Genomic DNA, 4,963 nt, shown 5'->3' with positions numbered 1-4,963 from the left:
ATCTCTCTCGCGTGTGCGATGAGAAGAGAGCGGGGATGAGATGGAATAGAAAAAGAGAGATTGAGTAAGAGACAGTCAGACAGACTGAAACAGACAAAAAGAGATGGAAATAGAAAGAGGGAAAAGGGAGAAAGATAGATCGAGAGCGAGAGAGAGAGAGAGAGAGAGAGAGAGAGAGAGAGAGAGAGAGAGAGAGAGAGAGAGAGAGAAAAGGGGGGTGAGTAAATGAGAAAGAAAGAGAGAGGGAGGGAGGGAGGGGCTTTTTGACTTTGAAAGAGAGAGAGAGAAAGCCAGAGAGTGAGAGAAAGAGATAGATAGATAGATAGAGAGAGAGAGGCTTTTTGACTTTGAAAGAGAGAGAGAGAGAGAGAGAGAGAATGAGAGAGAGAGAGAGAGAGGGGGGGGGAGAGAGATAGCGTACAAAAATAAAATCAGGCTTTTTGACTTTGAAAAAGAGAGTGAAAGTCAAAGAGAGAGAGGCAAAGCCGGGAAGAGAGAGCTAGAGATGAGTAGCGGAGAGAGAGAGAGAGTGGGGAGAGAGATAGAGAAGAGAGAGAGAGAGAGAGAGAGAGAGAGAGAGAGAGAGAGAGAGAGAGAGAGAGAGAGAGAGAGAGAGAGAGAGAGAGAGAGAGAGAGAGAGAAAGAGAGAGAGAGTGAGAGAGAGAGAGAGAAGAGAGAGAGGGGGAGAGAAAGAGAGAGAGAGAGCGTATAAAAATAAAAACAGGCATTTTGACTTTGAAAGAGAGAGAGAAAGCCAGAGAGAGAGAGGGGCAAAGCCAGAAAGAGAGAGAGAGAGGGGGGAGGAGAGATTAGAGAGGGCGAGAAGAGAGACGATGAGTGGTGGAGGGGGGTGGGGGGGAGGAGATCGAGAGAGAGAGCGAAGAGAGAGAGGAGGGGGAGGGGAGGGTGGGGGAGGAGAGAGAGAGAGAGAGAAAGAGAGAGAGAGGGAGGGGGGGAGGGGAGAGAGGAGAGAGAGAAGAGAGAGAGAGAGAGAGAGAGAAGAAGAGCGATTGAGGAGAGAGAGAAAGGAGTCGAGAAAGAGAGAGGAGAGGAGAGAGAGAGAGAGCGGCGCGAGAGAGAGAGAGAGTGAGAGAGAGAGAGAGAGACAGAGACAGAGACAGAGAGAGAGAGAGAGAGATAGGAGAAGGAGAGGAGAGAGAGATGAGAGAGAGAGAGAGAGAGAGAGCGAGAGAAGAGAGAGTAGTGAGAGAAGAGGGAGAGATTGAGGACGAAGGAGAGTGCGAGGAGAGAGAGAAAGCGTCCAAAAATAGAATCAGTGAGAGAAGGGAGAGCGGGGGGCTGGGGGAGAGTGGAGACGAGAACGGAGAAGTAGAAGAGCGAGGAGATGAGAAGATGAGAGAGTGATGCAGAGGAGAGAAGAGAGAAGAGGATGGACGTAGAGAGAAGATAGATAGAGAGCGGGTGATGAGCGCGCGAGAGAGAGCGAGAGATAAGTGTAGCGATTAGGGAGAGCGTATGAGAGATGGCGCGCGCGAGAGCGCGCGCGTCTTCCACACCAAGCAACTTTTTGTTCAGGTCATTCGACCGTTTTCTGTTACCATGCACCCGTACCATTAACCCTGGGAGTTGGTCATGACATCTGCCCGTAGCAACCCTTTCCTGCTTTTTCATTGGCCGCCCAGGGGAGAGTTGCTCGTGAGGTCTTTACTTATTTTATTTATTTGGACCCTTTCAAGTATTTGCCTTGTGATTTCAAGTAATGTTTCATATTCCTGAAGATGTGCGTTTTGTCCTCTGTACATTCTCTTTGTTTAAACCACCACAATGTAACAAAAGGAACAACCCCCACAAACATATACCACCACATTATGTGGCGGCTGTACCTATTGCTTTTGTAATAGCGAAAAAAATGTGAGATGAAATTGCGAATTGGCGTGAATTTTCGCTAGGGAACAGGCCCGTTGAGTGGGAGGAGTCAAGGGTACAGCGAGCGGATGGGCGGAGGGGTCTCTCAAGGGAAGGGGGTGGGGGAGGAGGGGGTGGCAGGGTAACTTGGAGGGGGAGGGGGAGGTCCATAGGGAGGACCTATGAGTGCGAAATAAACGGGGAGGGGGATGGTAAGTGAGGAGGGAGGGGGAGAGGGAGGGAAGGTGAATGATAGGGAGGTGGGGCGGAGGGGGTGGGGTGGGGCTTAGGGGGTCATGTAGGAATGAAGAAGCTAGGTTGGCTCGCTAGACATCAGCTGATTCAGTGTCCAGGTGGCTGTTCCACTCGTCGGAAGAAGGTGCGTGGAGCTACGCAGGAGAGTTGAGTGGCATTTCATAATTCGGTGCAAAGTAAGTCATTTGTCGACCTGGTGGGTCTTTGGGTTTTGAGTTTCTTTGTCACTTAATTTCTTATTATCACTGTGAGTATTGCCAATATTACCATACTGATAACTCGAGTAACTTGGAGTATTTGGTTAGTAGCCTCTGGTGGTTCCAATATATTTGTGTGTGTATGCATGTATATATATATATATATATATATATATATATATATATATATATATATATATATATATATATATATATTCATATGTACATGTATGTGTGTGTGTGTGTGTGTGTGTGTCTGAGTATGTGTGCTTATGTGTGCATGTATGTATGTATGTATGTATGTATGCAAGTATGTATGTATAAATATAGATATGTATGTGTGTGTGAAGAGAGAAAAATACGAAAAATGTCGAGATGAAGAGAAACAGAGAGAGAGGCTCGAACGAGAGTCACGGGTTACGTTGCACAGGTGGTTTCTAGGAGAGGGGGAGGAACGGGAGGGGGAGAGAGGGGGGGGGGCAAGGGGCGCCAAGAGGGGGTAACGAAACCTTACTACTCTCTTGAGAAACCTGAACACTTCGCGCAGACCTTTGGACGAATTCGTAGTACATTTCTTGAAGGGAGAGAGAGAGAGAGAGAGAGAGAGAGAGAGAGAGAGAGAGAGAGAGAGAGAGAGAGAGAGAGAGAGAGAGAGAGAGAGAGAGAGAGAGAGAGAATGATTAATATATCAAGGGGTAGTTTTAAACAGGTATGATAGCAACTTCTGGCCATGTGGTATCTTCTTTTCTCCCCCTCTTTATCCCCCTCCCTCCCCTACCCCCATACCTCATATTCATATCATTTTCACTCTCCAGAGAGTGGGAGGGAGGGAGGGAGGGCGGGAGGAAATGGAGGAAGGAAGGAAGGAAGGAAGGTAGAAGGTATGTAGGTAGGAGGGAGGGAAGGAGAAAGGGAGGGAGGGAGGAAGAAAAGAAGGAAGGAAGGAAGGAAGAGAGAGAGAGAGAGAGAAAGAGAGAGAGCAGAGATGTTTTGTTATAGTATGTAGCAAAGGATACATTTCTAAGTAGGGCACTAATCTGTTACTTCACAAATGTAATGAAAGTGAACGAATAACTATATAGAATAAATAAAACAATCAAGCTAATTCCTACATTACTTTACCTTGCAATCAGACCAGCTTTTGAGAATTTTAGATTGCAGATATTGCAAAAGGCTTTCTAATCAAGAATCTTCAAGCTCAATACCCCAAAAATGATCAGTGAAATTAATCTTCAGAATAACATGACTTATCTTCTCGTTCAAAAGTTTTCACCTAAAAGTTACGTAAGCAGAATATGCAACAGGATGTGTAGGAAGTCCGTCTCGTGCAAGAAGGATTTATTTTGGTTATTAGGAGCTTTATTTGAATTGAAGATTAACTATCTCAGATTATTTTTTCCTTTTACATACACACACACACATATAAACACGTGTGTGTGTGTGTGTGTGTGTGTGTGTGTGTGTGTTTGTGTGTTTGTGTGTGTATGTGTGAGAGTGTGTATAAACAAACAGTATATATTCACGCACGTTTATGTCGCATGTAGAAAGACCGCGGTCTATGATATATATAAATAAATATATATATTTATATATATTGCCTATATATATAAATATATTTATTTAGATTCTTACTTTGATGTCTATGATATAAATATAAATAAATAAATAAATATATATATATATATATATATTTATATATATATAAATATATATCATATATATACATATATATATATATATATATATATATATATAAGATATATATATAGATATATATATATATATAGAGATTTAGATAGAGATATATATATATAGAGGATAGAGAGAGATATAGAGGAGAAGAGAGAGCGAGAGAGAGAGAGAGAGAGAGAGTGAGAGAGTGAGAGAGAGAGAGAGAGAGAGACAGAACTGAAAAAAATATTTCAAAACAAATGCTTGAGTTCTATTCAAGCATGCTATGTACTTCATTCTAAATGCATCAGGGCTACATACCGTAGAGCTCGTAAACAAACATCACTAAACGCCACACGCTGTAGCCATTGTTCAATCATCTCAGATAGTTCCCTTTGTATTTTGGTGGCGTTTAAATCAACGCCCTTTTTTTTATAATGGACCCCCAGCGATTACAAAATCTGGCATATATACCCACCTCTCGAGCTCGACGTTACACCACGAAATATCCCATTTAGCTTTAGGCCGTTACGTAAGCAATGCGGTGGTGCCACATCTTGACGTCGTAATAACTCATATGCTGTAGGAACTTTTTGTGCTCACTGTTTGTTATAACTGAGATGTTTATTCAAATTCAGTATTATGCCTACGTAATTGAGGTCTGGTATAATCTAGAAAAATGGGAATGGGAATTGAAAGATGGGAGGAAGAAGTTGAAAAAGAAGAATATCTTTTAAAAATGATAAGATTGGTGGAAAGCTTGACATGACCATCCCCTACAGACAACTCGGTACAACCATCTTAATCTATATATATTTTTTTTTCTCTTTCTCCTCAGGAAAACAGCTGAGTGGAGCCAGATAAGTAGCCTGACACTCCAAGGAAACACCAATGATATATGAAGAGTAAAAGACATATGAACTGTTAATTGCATCCCTCCCTGTGTCAAAACCTAGTTGATTTTGTGAATGCCT

The sequence above is a fragment of the Penaeus japonicus genome, unplaced genomic scaffold (genome assembly GCF_977035675.1).
Source record: "Penaeus japonicus unplaced genomic scaffold, GWHDUDI00000001_assembly GWHDUDI00000010, whole genome shotgun sequence".
Lineage (NCBI taxonomy): Eukaryota > Metazoa > Arthropoda > Malacostraca > Decapoda > Penaeidae > Penaeus > Penaeus japonicus.
The sequence above is the reverse complement of the archived record's forward strand: the minus strand, read 5'-3'. Positions refer to the sequence as shown.